A 25100-nucleotide genomic window follows, 5' to 3' on the forward strand; every position below is an offset into this window, starting at 1 on the left:
GTAACCCCTGTCTCCCTCTTCAGTAGAGGGTAAAAATAACACATACCTCCCAAGGTGGTTGCCAAGATCAAGTAAGGTAACATTTGCAAAGTGCTTTGCAATCTTTAGTTCAGTACATAAATGTCACCTGATATTGCTTTGTTATTCTGCATCTCTTCTACTCACCTTAGAGATTACTTGGTTTGATTTTAGGACTTGAAGGGGTGTGGTGAATAGGGTGGGGTGGGAATTCTCCTATGTGATTTGTCCTGCTTTCACTTCTCTTTAGGGCTTGCCTGGCATCACTGCACCTAAGGTAAGAGTGGAAGACTGTCCTCTGAGCTTCTCCATGCCAGTGGTATGCTGATAAATATTTAACAGCTGAATCCTTGAAATAAAAATCTATGCATGACAGAATTTTAAGTTTAATCTGCATTGTTAACAATTTCTCTGTCACTTTCTTAAATCTTGACAATCATCAAAACAACTCAAGCCCTGATTTGTGGCATTTGCTGCACCTCTTCCCCAACAGCAATAAGTAGCACCTACTACGTGCCAGGCATTTTCCAAATATTATCTCATTTGTTCCTCTGCCTCTGTTCTAGACAACCTGCCCCACTCCATCCCCCATTCTTCCCACTAATCGTTGCATGGTACCCTCTCCACTCTCCTTATCCTTCTTGCCCTTCTGCATTTAATGGAATTGAATACAATACTTCCAGGGTGTACTGGAGCCAGCTGCACTGACTGAGCCAATTGTTCAATTTTCAGTGTGAGCATATACCCCTCATTTACCCTTTCAGATCAGGGTTGGAGTTATTGTTTTGCTGATTGTCTGGACTTTAGGAAGTGATGAAGAAAATGTCAGCATGGCAAGTTAAACTTAAAAATGTGCCGTGGTTGTTAAGCATTTGCCAGAACACTCCTGAGTATGGCCTGACCATGGCAGACTCCAGAGGGACGGTCACCCTCTTCCCCTTATGGTGGATACTGATCACTCGACTAATGTAACCTAAGATTTTATGAGTTTTGGAGGCTGCCAGGTAACATTGCTGACTCATACTGAGCTTATTTTTCTCTTCTGCCTCTAGATCTTTTTTATGTAAATGATTGAGTAGCCACACCTAATATAATTAGATTGTATCTCCAGATGCCAATCATCTGTATTTTTGGAAATGTGTTTAGAAACACCCAGAAATGTAGGAGAAATTGCTCCATGATTTGTACCCCCACCCCAACCCCTTGGACCTGTTTTCTACAAAGCAGCAATGTGAAGAAATTGAATTCTTTCAGAAACTGCCAGGAGGCTGAGGGATGGCCCACATAACCTTTGGAGTTCTCATGAAGCTCTATTTTATGCACTTTGACTTGTGAAGTGAATGCTTCAGTGTAGACCAGCAGGGGCTGGCAGCCTGCCTTTCTTTGTCATTTTCCATTTAAATGGAATGAGCTTGTAGAAGGATGTTATAGAACAATGTCCCTAATTGAGTCTTAATTACAGCTTTTCAGAAAGAGTGGAAGCTAAGCCTCTTTTCTCCTCACATGATTAAATTAAGGTTAACAGATTGGGATATTTTTTATCCCACACATGTACCATTTCCCTTCCTTGTGTGAGTAGGGAATTCAAATTTGGACACTGTTGTTTAATGAATGAAGCTTAAGAATGACACATGGGCTTTCCTCCTTTTTAATTAGAAATGGTTAATTGGAGGATGAACCTAATTAGGTCTCTAACAGAGGGAGAAGGAGGTACAGATGAAGTGCATCTCTTCAGTAGGAAGGTTTCTAAGGAAAGAGGAATTGATTAAGTTTGGAGAATTTCTGGGACTTCCAAGAAGGGTGGATTATAAATGTGGGTAATTGAAGACCTTCAAGGAGGTTGATAAATCTGAACAAATAAATACACAAAACTTATTCCACACAAAGTGCTGGGTTAAGTGAGGTTGAGGGGAGTGAAGACATGATCCTAGCTCTCAAAAAAATTGTTTACTATATAATAGGGGACATATCTGAATCTGGGAAAGATCTGAAATTTTGTCTGATCGGATAAATGAAATCAAGGCAAAAAAACACTATAAAGTGCTTACAGTATGCTAGGCATTGTGCTAAGCACTTTAGCTACAAGGAAAAACTCTATAGTCTTGGGTCTCAAGAAGCTCATATTTTAATGGCGATTGAAATATGTAAATAACAAAGTACATAGAAATACATATGGAAAGTTGTTGTTATTTGTCCTTCATTCTCAAAGAGGACTATGACTTCAGGGAGATGATGCCATGGCATGCAAATGAATTGGATTTAAGTGAAGGAGGGCTGTGCAAAGTCACAAGTCTCATTTCCTCTTCTGGAGCCATGTGGGTCCAGTGGACAACTGGAGATGGCTCCAGATACAGTGCGGGGACCTTGGCGTTTTCAAGCTAAGGTCTTCAACAGGTCTCAGTTTGACTGAGGCAACACCCATTCAGTGACTAAGCCTTAATAAGAAATGAGGCAGAGAGTAGATGGGAGGTAAATTTTCCTGGTACATCCTATACATCCAACCTCTCTCTCTCTCTCTCTCTCTCTCTCTCTCTCTCTCTCCCTCTCTCTCTCTCCCTGTCACTCTCTCTATCTCTGTCTCTCTCTGTCTCTCTCTCTCTCTCGATGCATAGCCACTTGTCTGTCTGATGAGTGCCAAGTGGTTGACAGTTGACATTGCTTAATATTCCTTTCTGTTCAAAAACTCTTTCCTCCCTTGGCTCCAATGACATAGATAGATAGATAGATAGATAGATAGATAGATAGATAGATAGATAGATAGATAGATAGATAGATAGATAGACAGACACATAGATACATACGAAGATAGATACACAGGTAAAGATTATAATGTAAAATTGAAAAGAGGGACACAAATTTCCGTATCTGCTCATAAAGAAGGAGAGATCACTTTGGGGTAGGGAAAACAGGGAAGGCTACATGGAGGAGGTAGCTTTATAGTGAAATTTTGAAGAAAGAAGAACAATTGGAATACAGTAGAGGGCCAATCTGTCAGCAAGTAATTCTTATTAAATACCCATCACTCAACTTATTGGACATCAACAGGCAATCAAGAAAAATGGAAGACATCAGTTCCTGCTCTCATGGACAAAAAATTTGATTAGAGAGACAAGATGAACACATGCGAAACCATCATCTTCCAAGACTGTTTACTTGGATGTGGCCATTGTATATGCCACAGTTTCTTGGAGCCACAAGTGAGAGTTGGGTACCAGGTAGACAGCAAAGATGAATAAGCAACCCTGAAAAGGGCTCAGTAATGCTGGGGATGGAAGCTCAATTCCATGTGGACAGTCTCGGGCCGGTAAAGGTAGGAACTTCTAAATCTTAGAGTTCTCATGAGGCCCCCCATAAAACAGCAGGGAATCGAGGAGTGAGACCGAGCAATCTCGTGTATTTCCGCCTCTTCCCGTGAGAAACATGATGGGAGAGAGCTCTCCCCGCCCTCGAGACTGTCCCGGATCTGGGCACACCTATTGTTATCTAACAGGCACGGTATTCAGATGCAAACTACGCGGCTGGAGAGCTTAATTATGGTCAGGAAAGCCTGAAGGCTCTCTTAGCGCGGAGGGGCCCTGACAGGACAGAAGGCTCCATTTTTCCTCTCTTCGCTCTCCCCTCCCCCTCTCTCCCCACTTACACTTCTACTTCCAATCTCTTACTGTAAGATCTTGCCTCCTTGGGAGATTTCTCTCTCCCTCCTAAGGAAGAGCTCCCCCTGCGCATGTAACCAGGACCCTGAATAAAGCCAAACCCTTGTTCGACTCCGGAAAGTCTCTTCTCTCATACGTTTATCCGGTTTGGCCAACCGAAGACCTGGGACAGGTAAGGTAAGACTCGGGTAGCCCTCAGGCCTCTAGGCCTGGCACAGTAAGCCCTCACACCAGAGATGCTAGTTATCCTTGAACACCCTATACACTTCATATAAGTATATACATACATATACATATGCATATATATACATACATATATATAATAGAGAATAACTAGAACTGTGACTTAATTGGCATGGAGAACTCCTGAATGAGGATAATCCCTCTACAATTCACAGCCTTAGAGATTTGCCTAGAGCACTAAGAGGTTATGTGCCTTGTCCATATTATACAGTCACTATGTGTCAGAAATGAGACGATGATAATAAATAATAATAGCTATAATTTATATGGCACTTTTTTTTTCAAAGCACTATGACTATTATCTCATTTAATCAAACAATGAATTGTCAGCTGTAGCTCATAAGTATGTAACACCCATTTTCACTTAGGTGAGGTAGATGATTTTTTCCAAATGAATAGGTTGTGTTTTGTGTGATGAGCTGCATGAATATAGTGAAATATGACTCCTGATTGGTCTGAGAATAATGATATTTACCTGCATAAGGAAATTTAAGGGCATTTGGGAGAAGGGCTTGGGGAGAGAGAGGCTGAAAAAGGCAAATTCCAAAGTTTTTAATGACTAACAGGAGTCCTTAGAGGTAAAGACAGGTGGGAAAGCTGTCTCATTATGTGTCTTAGTTTTTAGTGCTTACATCTCTAGAAATCAAACTACTCTTGGTCAGATTCTCCTTAGTTGAGCTAAAGGACTTAATTTTGCTCCTAGTCAAAGAGTTTCTTTACTAAATTGTGTGTTATTTGTTATATTTTATTCTTCCTGGACTTCTTTTTTACTGTTTTGTTATTTATTTGCCATTCATTATTTGTGATGGCCTTTTGTGTAACCACCATTTGGTGGGAGGGTAAGAAGATGGTTAAAGTGTAAGCTGAAGGCTTCCCTCCACCCTTGGAGAGTGTAGGCAAGTGACTTTCATTCTGAACCTGGACTCATCTTCCTAGATTTGAGGCATTTGTGGGACAACACAAAGCTATAATTCTTGCTTCCTTGTAGACTGGAAAAGAGATTACCCAGTATCAGCTAGCCTGGATCTTGCCTACCCTTTTCCCCAGCTAGGCTGCTGGCAGTGCTGATATATCCTTCCACCTGCTCCCTGAGAAGGTAGGCTAGACCTCACATCATATCTGTTCATGTCACCCATAAGCCAAATCATACCTTTATGTACTAAGTAGCACACCCAATATACACAAACATATATATCTTCCATGTATAACAAGAATTCAGAAAAATGAGATCTATAGGCACTAGAGTATTCAAGGAAGACTTCATGCAAATGGAACTTCAGCTGAGCATTGAAGGATGGTCAGGTTTTGGAAGACATTCTAGTCAAAAGCATGAAATAAAGGTAGATTTTTAAAAATTCCTAGTGCTTTCAGGTATCAGTGATTATTGCAGCAGTCCTCTCATTTGTAAAATGGGCCAAATAATAGAAGTGACTGCACACAAATAATAGATTCTTAGTTTTAGAGTAGAAGGATGTTAGAAGTCCATCCAGTTCAAGCCCTCATTTCTTCATTTTTTAACAGATGAGGAAACTAAGGCCGAGAGGAGTTAAACAATTTGCAAAGGGTCCCAAAGTTAGTAGGAAGCAGAACCAGAATTTGAGTTTCTGACTTTAAATTCAGTGTTCTGAATTCACACAAATCAGACATGGTAAGTCAAGTGTTTTGCAGTCATCAAAGTACTGTATATGTATGAAGTGTTGTTAATGTTAATTAACATTAATTATTATTAATTACTTATGCTAATATTAATTGCTATTGCTAATTAATATTATTTTCTCTACACCCAAGAATCATCTACTGAGGAATTCCCACGTGATAGATTGAACTCAACCACTGGTCAGCCCTGGATTACATATAAACTAATGGTTCTCCTTTGTACCCTATACTATTGTACTTCCCTAACAGCAAGTAGGGGATGCTATGTGATGCAATGGATGGAGTCCTGCCCTTACAGTCAAGAAGACAAGTTCAAATCCTGCCTTGGATACTCATTAGCTGTGTGGCCCTAGGCAAATTCACTTAATCTGTCTCCCTCGGTGTCCTCATCTGTAAAGCGGGGATAATCATTGCACCTATCTCCCAGGATTGTTGTAAGGATCAAATTTGTAAAACCTTGAAGTCTTATATAAAATGCCAGCTATATTTCTATCCTTTTCATTCAAAGAGAGAGCTGCTTTGGGGGCCTGATCACTCTCTTTGGCTGTAGCTATGCCAAATGACTTATGGATCGTTTAGAATTAGAAAGGCACCTGGATCCAAGTGAAGGGATTTACTCAAAGTGATAGCAGAGCCAGAATTCAGAGTCAAGATCCCAGGCCTCTTTCCATGATAGCCCCCTATGGCAACCAATTATCTCTTTCTTCTGTCCCATCCAAAAGTATACTTTCTGTAGTCACAAGAACAGAACTTATACCCTTTTATTTATTCTTTCAGGAATTTGAGTTGGTTGAGATGAATCATTCATTCAAATGATTCCTCTAGCTCAGAATCCTGAGCTTATTTCCAATCCAATCCAGTAAACATAATAAATAATTAATAATAAATATGATAAATATAAAAAGAAACATCATAAATAAAATTAAGTACCTACTATGTACCAGGCACTGTTCTAAGCTCGGGATACAATTGATAAAAAGAAAGACAGTCTTTGTTTTCATGGAGCTTACAGTCCAATGAAGGAGGGAGAAAATAACACAAAAGAAGGCAGAAAAGAGTGGGACCAGGGAGTATCTTGTTCTGGGAAGCTAAAACCAGGCAGGGCAGCAGATGCCAGGTGGAGTAAGCTGAGTCCAGTCTCTATAAAGGAAAGCACCCAGCCCTCCAATCAGAAGGTAGAGAAGGTTGAGGGAGGTGGATCATTCTAGAAGAGTTAGAAACATTATGATGAGATTAGAGGTGAAGAGTTGAAACCAGGTACAAAGTGGAGTGCTCTTTCCATTATCGTTGTCCATGAAAGCAAACTCCCAAGTTTAGGGTGCCAAAGACATCCTAGGTGTCTTTTGATGGTCTACCATGTCTCTGCAGTTCAGGAACTTAAATCTTTCTAAAACATTCCCCATTAAAGTATAAGTTTCTTGAAGGCAAGAATAGCCCTACTTCCTATCGCAGTGACTAATCCTATCATAGTGACTAAATATTATGTTTTTAGCTTTAGCATAAGTACTCTTATGAATAATGAATTCTATTAACTTCATCCTTGTACAAAGTCAGAGCAGGGTCACTGCAGTAGATAGTCAGGGAGTACTGTGAGGTCAGTGGCCAACTTGGGGACCTGTATTCTGAGAAAAAATGGGATTTCAGAACTGAAAAAGAAGTTGGATGTCACCCATGCCAACCCCTTCTTTCATTCTAGAAATGAGAAAGATTAGTTCCAGAAAAAGGGACAAATATGCATATACATGCTTGTACTGGAGAGAGAGAGGAAGAGGATATGGGGAAATGAAGAAATGATGAGGAAAGAGCTGAGAGGAGAGATGAAATGGAAACTTTTATAATCATAGAATTTCATAGTTGAAAAGGATGTCAGCAAACATCTAGTCTACTATATGGAGGAAAGGAAAATCTTTGTTCTCTGTTCTATTATTTTGCCAGTGGACAGCTCTGGCTTAAAGATAGATAGGCAGAATAACTGGTTCAAACAAACCACATGCCACCTGGTTCAAACCACGGATCAGTAGTCATTGACCTGGTTTCAAATCCTAGCTATGAGACTTTGGGTTAGCATAGCTAATGAAGACCTGAGTTAGGGTGGTAGCAGAGGAAATGTAGACGAAGGACAGATGTTAGAGATGTTTCTGAGATCTGCTGTTAATTAACCTTCTACTCTGTCCTTCCTCAGGTTATCCCCAGGGATATCTGAGAACCCCCTAGATTGCTTAATGGGTGCTCCCATGGCTTGGATGTGATGAGAGTCACTAACTCTAAACTTTCTGTTGAGATGGACAATCACCAAGTCAGATGATAATCTGACTTTCCTCTATGCCTTGCAGATTCCTAAATGCCAAAGGTCTTCCACTGCATCCTGGACCATCTCCAGTTGTTCTGATATATTTCTGGCCACTGGATCCAGATGAATCTGGAGGAGAAAGTGAGGCTAGTGACTACACAGCCCTCCATTACTTAAATCCAATTCACTTGCAAGTCATGACATCATCTTCCCCATGTCATGATCCTCTCTGAGAATGAAAGACAAGCCACAACTACACAATGCAACCTAAGGATCTCTAGACCTTGTCATATGTAACTTTGGATGCTCACTTAGGACTTCTGTGATTTTCTGTCCACTGTGTAGTCTAACATTCTTTCATATATTGTCTTTCTCATTAAAGTGTGAACTCCTTGAGAGCAGGGACTGTCTAGTTTTTCCCATATGTGTCTCTAATACTTAGTACTTCGTAATTACCTAAAAAAATGCTTCTCTTCCCCTGCCCATTCATTCATTCACTTACTCATTCATTTGACTTTGAGTCATTTCCCCTCTCTAGGCTTCAATTTTATCATTTATAAAATGAGAGGGTCAGTTAAAACTGATTTTAAGATCTATTCCAGCTTTAAATTCTTTGAACTCAAAAGTTTTGACCACAAACAAAAAAGCAATCTGTCTTTCAGCCACAAGATGGGGATATTGGGATGCTTTCCTTTGTGCACCTATGTGTTCCTATCTGCTAAGCAGATTTTGATTACCTGTCGTTTCTGAACAGGGTCAATCCTGTGAGCTCAATTTACTCCTTCAGGATTTTATTATTTCTTTTATAGGTGTAACTACCTTCCAACCATCCTCTGGGACCTTCCCTTTACAAAATAGGAACTCTTCTTTAAGGAGCATGATGACAGTATTTTTGGGGGGTTAGAAGGAATCTCCTTTGTCAAAATATGGTTTGGAGGTTTGCAATTTAAACTTAACATTTCTTGGATGCTTATTACCTTAATCTTCCTTCCCAATCAAATTTAAGCTTAGGCCACAGATGGTGGCATTTGTCAGACTATTTCCAAAGAAATTAGCTTTGCTTTGCTTATTTTATTTGCTTATCTAAAGAACAGGGAGAGTATGTCTGTCAATAAGCTTTTATTAGCTCTTACTGTATGCTGTGCACTGTGCTAAATACTGGGGGCGTGAAAAAATGTGAAAGGCAGTTTCTATTCTCAAGAAGTCCATAGTGTAATAAGGGGGTATGTGGTTCAAGATGAGAAAGGGGATAGGGAAATGGGGAGGAAGGGGAGAAAGAAAGGTCTTTCCTGAAGCCTGGAAGGAGTGATACATATGGGGGGGGGGGGAAGGGGACCCTCCATGGAAAGAAACAAAAAGATAGTTTGGTATATTGTCCTTGGTATAAGGTATTCACGAACTCATAGAATTGGGAGCTTTAAGGGTCTTAGAGATCATTTAGTTCAACTCCTTAATCTCATAGTAAGGAAATGGAGAATGAAAAAGGTTAATCTCTTGCCAAAGGTTTTTATTCATACATACACATGTATATATACACATATACACACATGTGTATATGTATATGAGTGTATGTATATATGTGTGTTTACATATATACATACATATATACACATATAAATATGTATGTATGTGTATGTGTGTCTGTGTCTGTGTCTGTGTGTGTATATATATGTAATGGTGGGGCTGGGATTTAAATCTGGATTATCTGATTCTAAATCGAGGGCTCTTAAATCCTATACCAGGCTACCTCTATGTCCTAAACAATTTCATTCTATTTTCTAGTGTGAAACCAGGGGAATGGAAGACTGTGATGACAGTGATCATGGGGAAGAGGATTCAGGATAATTCATGAATATAGACAATGCAAAATATAGAGTTAAATCTCCCTTAGGCAGAATGATTGGGGCTATTCTAGAATCATAAAATTTTGAAATTGAAACAGGCTTAAATTTATTTTGTATAGTACCAGGGCCACAGGGCTGTAAATATTTAACAACTACTTCCCTGAAAAAAGAAAATATGTGCAGGACACGGTTTCAAGCTTAATCTGTATTATTATCAATTTCTCTGTTACTTTCTTAAGAAATGGAAACAATCAACCAAACCCCAGGTGTGAATGCACAAATTGAAAATTTAACAATTGACTCTCAAAATTCAATCTGAGCTAGGTCCAGCATGCCCCTGAAGGACCAATGGAGGAAATTTATAGGGATGTAGATTTCAATTCAAGAGATATAATGATTTTTCTGATAATTATAACTTTTTAAAAAATGGAATGACTGCCTTGTGATACAATGACCTTTAAGTTCACTCAGTCAACCAGGTAAGAAGCATTTATTAAGTGTTATGTGCCAAGCATTATGCTAAGTCCTGGGAATAGTGGCTAAGTAAAAAAGATGAAAGATGGTGAGTTCTACTGAGCTCATCTCCAACTTGAAGGTTCTAGGAAGAACTCACCAATGAGAGAAGGGGGTCAGTAGGAAGAAAAGCAGCTGAGGAAGGGTAGTAGAATCTAAAGATTCAGAGATCTGTCTTCAAAGGTCTGTCAAGCATAGGCCAGATGATCACTGGTCAAGGATAATGGAGAAGAGATTTCTGTAATGAAGAGGGAGTTTGTACTTGATGACAGCTATGGGGAAGAGATACAAGAGGGAACTCTGAGTAAACAGTCTCAATCTTTTTTTTTTTTTTTTTGGCGGATGGAGGGATAGAGTATGAAGCAAAAGTATGAGAAGAGGATTATATAGGAAGATTTAAGACAGTAGAGGTTTAGTACAGTTGCTATGGTGGGTGGGGTCCAATAGGTCAAAATAATCATATTTCCTTGCTGCAGTGAGGACCTAGTTGAGATTATATAGGATACATTTATAATGTACCCAGTCAGCACAATTTCATGATTTTCTCCCTTTATGTTCACTAGCACATGAGTTGGAATAAAGGAGGTGGATGGCGAATGCATTGGGGTTTGGTAAGATGTGATCAGTGACAGGATGAGCAAGCAAGAGACTCAATAACAGAGAAGAGTGTAGAGATGAACTTGCTTGTTACAGGGTTGAGACTAGGGAAGGAGGAGAGTACAACCAGAGCAGGGGTAATGGCCTGGGATAGTACTTAGGAACAGAAGAACAAGATATCATGGTAAGGAGTAAGAGTAAGTTTAGGAGGAGTAAGGCATATAAAGAGATGGAAAGATAAAAGATTGTGATTGGATAATGTTCATTTGTAAATTCTTGAATGTGGAAATGGAACACTTGAAAGTGATAGAAAGATCAATGATATGACCATTCCTGTATTTGCAGAGGTGGAGTGGAGGAAAAGGTCATGAGAGCTGGGTGGATTGAGGAACTGGGTACTTGGGGTAAGTGAAGGAACAACATGTATTTCAATATGCATGTTGAAATCCCCTAGAATGAAGAACGGGAGTCGGGGTGGAGAGGAAGACAGTGAGCCAGGTCCTGAGCTGAAGACAGGATCCTAGAGGTTGGTAAATAACAATTACTAGAATCTGGATCAGGTGATCAATTTGGATTGTATGGGAAAAAGAGGTTGTCATATTACAGTATATTACAGATATGTTACAGTATCACAGTAGACTGAGAGTCTGAAAATGGTAACAAGGAACCAGAGGTATTTCTACTTCCTGTAACCAGGGGCATAGGGCAAGCATTCTGTGAATACTGGAAAGGGTGGTCAAGAGTGCAGAATACTGGAAAGGGTGGTCAAGAGTGCAGAATACTGGAAAGGGTGGTCAAGGGTGCAGTGTCATGTGGATGGAACTCTGGTCTCTGTGCTGTAAAGAGCAAAAGAAGAAGTGGTATCAAATGGCAGATAGTTTGTTAATTATGGGCAAAAGTTGCAGTGTTTCCTTCTAGTAATATTAATGTGCTTTGCATGTGACTCTAGGATTTTGTGATTTTTTGTTTTGAAGGGGATAGGGAAGTTGGAGAGGCTCAGAACACTGGGTTCTATCTGGAGAAGAAACACTAAGTGGGGATGCCACAGTTAGAGCCTCTGGTCCCTCAGGGAAAGCAGCAAAGGGCACTTGGTACCTGTGGATGGAAGAAACAGCAAAACCAAACTTTTCCTGTCTCACAAATTTCCACTCAGGCCAAACCTGTGTTTATACCCTTGGTGATTTTTTTCTCCTCCAATTTACTGATTTCAGAAACCTTTGGTCTCTATGGAGTCAGTTTCACTTATATTATCTGATGTTGGAATTCCTGAGCTAGTGTTTGTCTCACTCATCAACGCAGACTTATTTGTTAGCATCTAATAGCAAATAAATTCTTCAGTGTCCCCTGAGAGGAGAGCCCCATTTCTTTGCGCTACTCAGTTTCACACAGGTGCTTTACGATCTGTTACCAAAGGTTTATAAGACTGTCTTCAGTGAAGCTGAGTAACATGAACAAATGTGTCACCCATGCAAATTACAGAAATTCTAATAAGTTGGCATATTCACATTATAGAACCTTGAGTAACCCAGGAAGAGTGGGGCTTTGTCCCAGAGCACTAATATATAAGGGATATGCTTCTGTGTAGCAGAGGTGGTGGTCTAGCTCCAGGGATGTACTGGTAAAGGTTCTCAAGGGGAAAAAAAGCATGAAGCCCTTTTAAATTTAGTTTTCATTATTAACATTTTTTCTCCATCACTTTATTAAATCTAGACAATCAATAAAATAATAAAGCAACTTTGCTCATTTCCAAGGTATAAATGTTCAAACTGAAAATTTAACTATTAGTAATTAACTATTGGTTCTCATAAGTTTAAGATGACTCCAGCATACCCTTGTGCAGCTCTCTGACTTAATTTAGAGGGAAAGGTGGGTCCAACAAGACATCTTCAAGCAAAAGCTGAATAACTACTTGTCCTCTTTGTTTTTCATTCATTTAAGTCATGTCTGACTCTTCATGACCCCATTTTGGGTTTTCTTGGCAGAGATACTAGAGTGGTTTGCCATTTCCTTCTTCAGCTCTTTACAGATGAGGAAACTGATGATTAAGTAACTTGCCTGGAATCAAATAGGTAGCAAGTATCTGAGACCAGATTTAAACTCATGAAGATGGAGTTCTCCTGACTTCAGGATCAACACTCTATCTATTGTACCACCTAGCTAACTGAGTATCATCTTGGCCAGTCACCCAAGTGAACATTCTTCCATTTTGTAGAAGATTGCTAGCTTCTATTAGAAGCAAAAACTGTGTCCCAATGTGTTCAGGAATTTGGGAGCCAGATATGACTATGGACAAAAAACACATGTTCTTGTTGAGTAGAATTAGAAACAATAATAAAAATATGGCACTTAAAGATTTACAAAACACTTCACATAATAATAATTGGTAACATTTATACAGCACTTGAAATATACAAATATATATCATATATAAATCATACATATGACATGTATAAATATACATATATATATATCACTTACTGTAAGCTAGGCACTGTGCTGAGTGCTTTACAAATATTATCGCATTAATCTGAACCATAGCCCTAGGAGGTGGGAGCTATTATTATCTCCATTTTACAGATGAGAAAATGGAAGCAGAAAGAGGTAAAGTGACTTGCCCAGAGTCACTCAGCTAGTGAGTGTTTGATGTAACATTTGAACTCAAGTCTTTCTAACTTGAATTCTGGTGCCCTATCCACTATGCCACCTACTTGTCAATTTTTTCATTCACTCAAACACAGGTCCCAAATGGATATTTCTAAGGACAAGTCTAGGGCATCCAGGTGACTTAATGGATAGAGTGCTAGCCTTGGACTTAGGTCTTCTAAGTTCAAATCTGGCCTCAGATATTTACTAGCTGTGTGACCCTGGGCAAGTCACTTAATCCTATTTGCCTCAGTTTTCTCATCTGTAAAATGAGCTGCCCAAGGAAATAACAAATCATTACAGAAGCTTTGCCAAAAATACCCCAAATGGGGTCATAGGGTAAGACATGACTGAAATGACTGAACAACAAAAGACAGGTCTGACCATGGCTCATCTCTTCTCAAGAATCTCCCTGATGCTGGTAGGATGAAATATAAACTGTATTGGGCCTTTTAAAATCTCCACAATCTTCTTGTACATTAACCTTCACAAATTCAATGTTCTAATCCAACTGTCCTATTTGCTATTTCCCCCTAGAGGCGGACAGAGTACTAAGACTGAAGTCAAGAAGCCTGAATTCAAATGTAAACACAGACACTCAAGAACTGTTTGCACAAGTCACATAACCTCTGTGTCACAGTTTCCTCAGTTGTAAAACTGGGATAATATTATCACCTACCTCCCTATGTGTAAGTCCTTAGCACACTGTAGGGAATTAATAAATGATAATTTCCTTCCTTTACAAAATGCCACATTTTCTGTTATTGTGCCTTATACACACCCCTTTCCCTCTGGCCCTTAGAATTCCCTTTTTTCCTTTGAGGATTGGCTCCAGTGCTATGCTTTCCTGTGGGAGGCCTACTCTGATCTTTCCAGTTGCTACAGCCTCTGTACCTTGAAATTACTTTGAACATATTTTGCATTTATTCATTTATTTAGTTAGTTATTCAGTCATTTTTAATTCATTCGTTCAACTTATTTCTTTATTCAATAGTTCATTCATTCATTTGCTTATTCAATAATTCATTTATTCATTTAATCATTCATTGATCTCTCTATTTATATATGCATGTATACCTGTACTTTTTTATTTGGTTGTTTGATTGTGTGTGTGTGTGTGTGTGTGTGTGTGTGTGTGTGTGTGCTTGTGTGTGTATATGCACCTTTTCCCCAAAAGAATGTAAACTCCTTGAAAGCAGACCATTTTGTCTTTGTCTTGTTATCTGGAATGGCTTAGATACATTCAATAGGCTAGGCAGGATCTTAGAAGTGGATGAGGATAGTATCAAAACAAATCATCAGCTGCTGTTCCAGTAGGTCTTGAATCAAAACACCAAGTTCATGAGCCTCAGAAAGATTGTAGAAACGTTGTGACTCAAAGGGCATCTTCAAGCCATACCAAATCTAGAAGAATGTCTTCCATTGCTGCAACAGTTAATGATTTATCATTACCATTGACTACTGATTAATCAGGTTTGTTATTCAATTAAATAACTATTCATTAAGTAACAGGCATTGTTATGGATGCTGGGATACAAAGATCATAGTGAAATGATCCCTGCCTTCTGAAAGCTTATATTCTTTGGAGGTGCTGGGGAACAAGCTATTGTCAGATAAATAAATATTCATATAATATAATATAAAATATTAAAATATAAAAAATATAAAATAATTGGGTGGGCAGACATAGACCTAGCAGAATTAAGAAAAGTTTCTTATAGAAAAGCCCCTTGTAGAGGGCAAACTTGAGGTGAGCCTTATAGGAATGCAGTGATTACGAGAGGCAGAAGGAACAGGGGAGAGTACACCAGGCATGAGAGACATCCAGTAGAAAGGTGGGAAATAATATGTCATGTTCAGTGAATTGCAACTAGATCAGTTTGACGGAAATGTGGAGTGCATAAGAGTGAATAATGTAAAATCACTTTGGGAAATTATGTTGAAATCAGGTAGTGAATAATTTTAAATGCCAAATAGGAATTTGTATTTTATCCCAAAGATAATAGGGAGGTATTAAAGCTTCTTGAGCTGGAGAGTAATAGGGTTGCACTGGTGCTTTGGGAATATTAGTTTTACAATTAAGTATCAGTTATAGGTAATGGTATTCAAGCACAATAATTGCAAATTCTAGAACATCACATTTTAGAAGGATATTAATAAATTAGAACATCTTCACAATAGAATAACCAAGATATTTGAGAGGACTGGAGATGATAAAAATAGGATGAATGAATGAGGCTCATTTATCCTGAAGAAGAAAAGTCTTAGAAGAAGCATAGATGAGCTATCCAAATTCTGTTGAAAATCTTTCTTGTCAAGACAGATTAGATTTGGCTCCAGTGGGAAGATCTGGGAACAATAGGAGAATTGTTTACATTTTTTTTTTATTAATGTAAAGAAAAACATCCAAGCAATTAAAAATGTCAAAAGACAAATGGACTGCCTCAGAAGGTAGCGGGTTCTCATTTATCAGAGATGGGTTGACCACCCGTCAGAAATTGGGATTTCTGTTCAGTTATAGGCTAGTCTAGATGATTTCTGAGGACCAGTTCACCTTTGGGATTCTATAATCTCAAAATAATTGCAAAATAAAGTTTAGAGAAAAGTACAGGGAGAAATCTGAGGAGGAATCATTTTCATCTGTGGATATGAGTCATCTTCATAGAGGATGTGGCATTCAAATTGGCCCTTCAAAGAGAAGAATGATTTCAAAATTAGGAATGAGTGTAGGAAATGTAATCCATTCTAGGGGTAGAAATTACTGCTTCTGGCTCTGGATCTTACTGACTTCAAGTATTCTTCCTCATTGTTAACACAAATAAAAACTTAGAAGCAGATAAAAACTTTAGAGGTCATTTAGTCCAATCTCCATATGAAATTGGATTCCTCAGATTGAGGATTTCCTCAGATGAGGAAACTGAGGCGAGGAGAGGTTAAGTGACCTGCCCAAGGTCACATCCCAATTAAGTGCCACAACTGGGATTTGAACCTAGGACTTCTATATTTCCAATGATCTTTTCCCTGGACTGTACTGCTTCTTGGGAAGGAGCACAAAGGATAGTGGTGTGGAAAGAGGGACTCACTTATAGCCCAATACATTTTTAGTCATCAAGAAAAGATAGATAGAAGAGTCTCTTTTTTTAAAGATTCCTATCCAAAATAATGAATGGAAGAACTTCAGTGCTCCGGAAAGCTCATCTGTGGGATCCACCTCACCCTCTGAGATGCCAAATGCGTGAGGTGACACTGTGTGTGCATGAAGTGTTAGGTTGGTCTCATTTGACTATGGTTTTTGTTTTATTTTGTTTTTAATGGGCTTAGTTCTCACACCATTAATTGTCTTGCTACCTACCTCTGCAAATGTATTATAGAAAACGTTTTACATCTGCATATCACCTTAAAGAGAAGAGGCTCTAAACAGGACTGACTGTATTAAAAAATAATAACGTGTTAATGAACAACGCCACAGAGAGTGCGTCAACTCTGATTTCTAATGGAATAATCTCAGAGAGGCGCTCATTAGTGATTCAAGGCTTGTGACTGACTTTAATTAAAATTTGAGCTGAGAGAGTTTGGAGAAACCAGACCAGAGAATTAGTTTTAACAGAGAAAGAGGGGAGGAAGGGGAAGGATGTTGACAAGAATAAGGGTGAGCTTAATTAAAGGATTAACATTGACAATAACAATAAATATCGATTTTTCGTCATTAAGCTGGTGCCATTGGATGATCTCCTAGCATTCTTATAAATGCTAAACTGAGGGCTATGTCTTCAGATTCTGAAGGGGATGAAAAGCTGAGACATTAATCTGGATAATTCAGGCAATAGCATTTTTTTTTTTGTCAGTTCCTCAGCTCTTTCAGACAACTGAGTTTGGGGCCTGAAATGGACCATTGCTCCAGTTCCCTACTCTACTTTGTGTGTCCAAAATAAATCCCCCAAACATTACTTATTTTCTTAACTGGAAGGGGCCTGAGGTCACCTAGCCTAATCTCCTTACCTTATAGATTAGAAAAGTTGAAAAACTTTGATTTTAAAATTCAGTTCAATATACATTTTTAAGCATTTCCTATGTCCCAGGGCAGCCAGGTGGTACCAGTGGACAGAGTACGGGCATAAAGTCAGGAACTCATCTTCCTGAGTACAAATCTGACCTCAGACACTAACTAGCTGTGTGACCCTGGGCGAGTCACTTAACCCTGTTTGCCTCAGTTCCTTATCTACAAAATTAACTGGAGAAGAAAATGGCAAACCACTCCAGTATCTTTGCCAAGAAAACCCCAAATGGGGTCATGAAGAGTCAGATATGACTGAAGTGACTGAATAACAATAATACGTAGGTCCTGGGACTACAAAGAAAAAAATAAAAACAAAACCTACCCTCAAGGAGATTATATTCTACTAGGGAAAACATTGTGTACATAGGGAATTGAATACAAATATATCCAAAATAATTTCCAAGAGAAGAGTACCTGTCTAACATGAAGAAAAGTTTGTTAACAACAGAACAGGAGGTCCAAAGACACACACACTGGCACAAGGGAATTTACAGAGGCTTAGGGACTTTGGAGGGAGGTAGCTGTCACTGATGGGTATGAGAGAGTGGGAGTATGGTTTAGGATATGGAGTTTCACCTCAGGGAGTCTGCTATCAGAATCACAGAGATTCTGAGTGTAGCCATAGAGTAATAAATTATCATACCCTTCATAGTCAGTATGATAATATTGATTTGATTATTGGTCCCTGAACAAGAGGGTGGGGTATAGGAGACCACCAGCCTATAGGTAGATATCAGCAGAAGGAGGAGAGCAAATGGCAAATCACTAGTCCTTCTTTATGGTCAAGACTTAGGTCAGTGGAGATCAGAGGATAAACCCTAAATATCAGCTTTACCTTGGGACTCATTCCAGTTCTGAGTAGCTATTCTGTCCCTGAAGTGGTTTTGTCTTAGGGAGACAAAGGGAAGAGGTATTTAGGAATATCTTTGGTCCTAGACTGGTGGCTAGTATGGATGAGGAGAGGTGACAGAAAGGTAGATGACTTGTCTAAGGTTAGACAAGTACTAAGTAGGAGAGTATAAAAATCCAGGCTGACTCCAAATCCAATGTTCTTTCCACATTATTATGCTACTTCACGGCACCTAGATTGAACTCGGCTTGTGAAGAATAAAGGATGGGAAATCCTGATTCTGAATTCTAAATCAATTCTCACAGCTGCCCTTTACTTTTCCTTTTTCAGAAAGGTTCAGTTTCCAAGAAGGGCCAGGCACTTTAAAGAAAAAAGGAGTATCAATTAAATGATAATAACCATATTCAATATTTGCCTAGTGCCTTACATGAATACTTTTCAAAGTATGTTCTCCTTTATAGCTTTTTTGATCCTCATAATAAATCTCTGAATAGAGCAGGCAGGTTTTCCCATTTTCCATATCAGGAACCAGAAATCCAAGGGAATACTAGTGATTTGTCCAAGGTCACATAGTTTGTAAATAACAGAGGTATGATTAAAATTCAGGTGTCTTGACTCAAGTCTAGGGTCCTTTTCATTGTACCTCTCCATTATTAGGAAGTTAGAAAGGGAAAGATGAGTGTCCATACTGAAGTTTAGATAAGATAACTTTACCTTGGGAATCACTCCAGTTCTGAGTAGGTTTTCTGTCCCTGAAGTGGACAAATCTATGTCTTGCGACAAGGTATCTCAGCTCCGGACACATTCACTCTTTTTTATCTGAATGGCAACACTACATTCCTGAAAAGTGCCAAACCTGAAAACTTTCAATGTAGAAATTTCTACTGTAACATTACAAACTGATTTCTCCCTGCCTGTGTGTAACAAGAGTTAAAGATCTTCCTCCCTTTTCCCCCCAGTTAGGCCTCAGGTGCAGCCCATTAAAGGAAGCTTGATTAGGGGAGGCTTGTTTTGTAGGAAGGCCCTCACCTTTTCCTGATGAGCCACTGGGTCACAACAGTCATGTCCTCCAGCTCTTAAAAGTGCATGTATACTCTGAGGTGAGGTTTTGCTTTAATGGCTTACTTTTTGGAAGAAGGTTTGTGTGCCAGATAAGACTCTGGATTTGAAAACCCAGATGTTGGGGCTTCTCTCTCTGGTAATTATGTATGTATGTAGATAATTATTCTTTCTCTGGTAATTGTGTAGATCTGTCTATTGATCTGTGATGTATGTATTGCTTCTGGTCAGACAGTTAGAAGCCCTGTCTGTTGGTCTTTATTTCTCTGCTTGTATTTTCTCTGTTGGTGAACATAATTAAAGAAGATTTTTAACTCCTTTTAAGTTGCTTTCCTTTTAGAAAAGCAAATCTGAGAACCTATGCTAGCAGGCCATCCTGAATGTGTCAGGGTGCTTGCTGCTACACTGTGACATCAAAGGTGGGGAAAACAATCAGACAGATCTGAGTGAAACCTTGTTCCTATATACTCTTTCCCTGCACTGCCCACTGTTGTTTTTTTTTCCTGTATCTCCAGAATGTCACCTTTCCTAGGTTATCTCAGTCAATGTTCTGCCCTAGCCTGTGAAATGGCCCTAGAAGGGAGCAGTTGGCTCATGGCTCTCAATCTCTTTTGGTATCTATAAAATCCTTTGGCATTATAGTTCTACTCTAAGGGTTCGAATCTCCCCCAAAAGGAAATTTTACACTTGGGGTTGCAACTGACTTCCTATTGGATCTTCACAGTCGAATTAATTCACAATAGGAGGAGGGCAAAGAACAGGTTTGCTCCTCAACATCATGGCTTCCTTCTTGCGCTTCCATCTCCATAGTCATATGCCTTACTGCCGGGAGACTTCATTCAGGAGCTCTCACCAGTCATCTAGAAGGATGGGTCCTGGAGGTCTCTGAGGGTTCATTGCTCTTCACAGATGCCCTCATCTCTTGATCCATATGGTTCGCTCTGATCCTAGGGTCAAATGATTTTCTTCCTCAGGAAAATGAGAGAGGCATGGCTGCCATCTTTGAGGTTGAGGGGTACCCTAGGAAAAGCTACATGGATAAAGAGATTCTCTTTCCCCAGGGACACAAGTCTACTTTGTCCACACTCAGATCTGATTCCATTTAGTTCTCTTTTAGATCTATCTTCTCCCTTTTACAGGCCTAAATCCCAGGTTGCTGCTCATGTTTATAACATACCTAAGATACAAAATGATATGATACAATAGGACACAACATGATAAAATACAATATGGTACAATAACCAAGCTAGACCTGAAGTCAGGAAAACCTGAGTTCAAGTTTGGCTTCTAACACTTACTAACCATATGATCTTTGACAAGTCACTTCACCACTGTCTGCATCATTATATTTACGTGTAAAATGAAGATAATACCACCATCCTCCGAGGGTTGTTGTGAGGATCAAATGTTTGTGAAGGACTTTACAAATTTTAAGTGCTACATAAATGTCAATTGTTTACTATTATTGTTGATTTCAATCAAATCATGGAAGAATTAAATAAAACTTCTTCTTTACCTGTACTCACAACAGCATGATGGAGGAAGATCAAGAACCCAGGTACTATGCCTTCCAGGGTAGTTCTCTTTCCACTAAATTATTCTGCCATTAAGTTACTCCACCATTAGTTGTGCTGAAGGTGTGATATCATGGAATATCGGTTTGATGGGGACTTATACAGGATGACCTGACCTGCATGTAAATGGAAATTCCATCTACAATGTCTGACAAGTGGTTATGCAGCCATTTGAAGACCTTCAGTGATGGACATCATGTCACCTCCAAGGTGACATCCATCTACATTTAAGAAGTTCTACCGGTTACAAAGTTTTCTTACATTGATCTCAAATTCTATCCCTGCAGCTTCTACAAAGAGAATAACCTGGAGAAAGAGAAAGGGAATGATCCTGGAATTGTATTAGACTTGGAAACTCCATCAGTGAAGATTAGCACCTTCTCTTTATAGTTGAGGAGAGCTGTCTAGGGTACTGAGAGGCTAAGTGACTTGCATAAGGTCACTCAGCCAGTAGATGTCAGAGGTAGACATTCAAGAGAAAGTAGAGGCTGACAGTATGAAAAGATCATGTGGAAGGATATCATTAATCTTTGAGGCTGACTCAAGGGAAGCTAACCCTGCTCTTCTATAAACTATCTCTTGGGGCCTCTGTTAAAGGAAAATTTTTGGCTTGAGGCTTTCATGAGGGTAGCCTACAAAAGCAATTCTACCTTGATCATCAGCAGTGATACAAATCAGGGGAATTTCTATGCTCAGATTAGCCTTTCTTTGGAACATTCAAATATCTTTTGAAGCCGGGAAATGTGCCTTTCCTTCTTATTCTCTTATTGTATATGTGTGTTTGTCTGTATGTGCCTGTGTGTACATGATACATATGACTCTTTGCTAGTAAATGATTATCTTTCTCTACCCTATCTCCTTCCCTTGGGACAAGGCAATGTTTTCCATCTCTCACTCTTCTTGGAATTCCCCAAAGGCTACTTGGCTGATGGAGCTTCTTTGACATATTCCCACAGACCTGGCCAAGCAATCAATCATAATGGAGTCCATGAAGGTTATTCCCAGAGGCTGCCCTGGAATCTGTTGGTGATGTTTTTCTCCCTATCTCATCTCCCTCTCAATGAACAATCCAGGGGCCTTCCTCCAGTGAGGCCAGCTTTGACATACCACCAGTCATCTAAAATGAACTTGGTGAAAACCTTCCCTCCAAAGATCAAGTTCAGGGTCTGCCACTTAATTATCACCACCAACACCAACACCCTCCTCTCACATTAGGTCAGGGGTTCTTAACCTTTTTTGTTTGTCATGAACCTCTATGGTAATCTGATGACAACTTCTCAGAATAATGTTTAAAAATGCAAAAAATAAAATACTTAGGATACAAAGGAAACTAATTATTTTGAAACATGGCTATTGAAATGTTTCATAAAATAATAAGTTTATGGATTCTAAATTAAGAGACCTTCTTTTAGATAGCATAGGGATCTTTACAATGCTTTATCCACAACATTATTGTAATATATACAGCACAAGTATCGTTACTAATTGTATGACTTTGGGAAAGTCACTTAAACTCACTGAATCTCAGTTTTCTCAACTATAACATATTTGTGATCCTGTCTGTCTTACAATGCCTTACAAATAACATGTGTGTATAGGAATGAATGTATGTGAAGGTACTTTATAAATTGCAAAGTGCTATCATTGTAAGGTATTAGCATGATTTTATAACTGTATCAGTATAGATAGATATAGATATATAAACATATGCACATATGTGCATATGTAATATATCACATATAACCATCTTTTATCAAATTTTGTTAGCTCTCAGTGAAGCCTAACAAAAGAACCACCAACATGGATCAGGCTTTTTAGGAGTAGTATTCCAGTACAATGGACAATAATTGGGAGAAAACTAGTATCTGTGATAAAGGCCTCATTTCTAAAATATATAGAGAACTGAGTCAAATGTACAAGAATACAAGTCATTCCCCAATTGATAAGTGCTCAAAGGACATGAACAGGCAGTTTTCAGAGGAAGAAATTAAAGATACCTATAGTCATATGAAAAAAGTGTTCTAAATCATTATTGATTAGAGAGATGCAAATCAAAACAACTCTGAAGTACCACATCACACCTATCAGATTGGCTAACATGACAAAACAGGAAGATGATAAATGTTGGAAAAGATGTGGGAGAGTTGGAACACTAATTCATTGTTGGTGGAGCTGTGAGCTGACCCAGCCACTCTGGAGAGCAATTTGGAACTATGCCCAAAAGGCTACAAAAATGTGCATACCCTTTGACCCAGCAATATTGCTTCTAGAACTGTATTCCTAAGAGATCATAAAAATGGGAAAGGGTCCCACATGTACAAAAATATTTATAGCAGCTTTCTTTGTAGTGGCCAAGAATTGGAAATCAATAGGATGCCCATTAATTGGGGAATGGCTGAATAAATTATGGTATATGAATGTAATGGAATACTATTATACTATAAGAAACGATGAACAGGAAGACTTCAGAGAGGCCTGGAAAGACTTCTATGAACTGATGCTGAGTGAAAGGAGAAGAACCAGGAGAACTTTGTACACAGCAGCAAACACAGTATGCAAGGAACTTTTCTGGTAGACTTAGTAGTTCATTGCAATGCAAGGACTTAAAAAATTCCCAGTAGACTCTTGAGGTAAAATGCCTTCCACATCCAGAGAAAGAACTATGCAATTGGATCACAGAATGAAGCAGACCATTTTCTTTTGTATTATGTATTGTTTTGTTTTGTTTTATGGTTTCTCTCATTCATTTTAATTCTTCTATGCAACATGACTAAGGTGAGAAATATATTTAATAGGAATGTGTGAACCTAAATAAGACTGTATGCCATCTCAGGGCGGAAGTAGGGGAGGGAGGGGAAAAATCTAAGATATATGGAAGTGATTGTAGAACACTGAAAACAAATAAAATAATTTAATTTAAAAAAAAGAATAATTGGGAGAAAGGTAGGCTGCCTGAAGGCAATGGGGTGTTGAACAGAATACCAAGAAAAGGACATGGTCAGAGGAAATAAGGCAGAACACTTGAGGGGTTAAGCATAGCAGGAAGCAGAGGAGATCCAGCCACTAAGGCTATGGTTTGGGGGCAAGGTTCTAGTCAGTCCCTTGGAGGGCCCATTAGATCAGGCACAGTCTCAGGCTGAGAGTTATTAGAATGAGAGCTATATATCAAAATAGAGGACAATCAGAAGCCCTTTTGGTGGGGCTGAAATATGAGGTGAAGGACTTTTGAATGGACGAGTCAATAGCCCCATTACTAGAAAGCAAAGATTGGAATTTGCTATCATGCAGCATGCGTTAATTGTGCGCTCTTTAATCAATTGACAAGAGGTCTTTGCCTGAGTGTTTTAGACAGCACTTAAATTAGGAAACTGTTCTTTAAATTATTTGACATGTAGTGATATAATCTCACTGGATAGAGTCTTATCAGAGGCATCGGTAGTTTCAGGGATAGCTAGGTGGTACAGTGAATAGAGCATCCAGCCCACAGTCAGGAGAACTTGTGTTCAAATCCAGGATCAGACAGTTTCCAGCTGTGTGATCTTGGGTAAGTCCCTTCACCTCTATTTGCTTCAGTTTCCTTATCTGTAAAATGAGGATGCACTTAGGGTTGTTGTGAGGATCAAATGAGATAATACTTGTAAAGGGCTGTGTATTAATAATGCATTTTCGCTTATTGTTAATATAATTTTGCTTCTTAATGGGAAGATCTTTCTCATCCACTAATAGGATGTGGCCAGCTTAAGTCACATGGAAGCCTGAGTCACATGAGTCTGAGTCACATGAGTCTAATTCACATGGAACAGGAAGGGGTAGAGCAGGAAGGGTGAAACAGGAAGTGGCACAGCTAGAGCAGAGCTGAGAGGAAATTAGTCATAGAGTAATCAGAGCTGGGAAAACTTGTCTGTGATTTGGTTAATGGAGCTGGTTTGTGGGAAGAAGAACCGAGTTAAGGCTTGGGGCTGGTGTTGTTCTCTGCATTGTTTTTGTGTATAGATTTTTGTTACTATGATGGATTTGGCTTTCTGGTGTCTGAATAAATGTTTTAGTTCTGCCTTCCATGTGGAGAGTCTGTGGTATTTCTCTATTCAGAATTGTGCTGGGAT

The sequence above is a fragment of the Notamacropus eugenii genome, chromosome 5, assembly GCF_028372415.1.
Source record: "Notamacropus eugenii isolate mMacEug1 chromosome 5, mMacEug1.pri_v2, whole genome shotgun sequence".
Classification (NCBI taxonomy): domain Eukaryota; kingdom Metazoa; phylum Chordata; class Mammalia; order Diprotodontia; family Macropodidae; genus Notamacropus; species Notamacropus eugenii.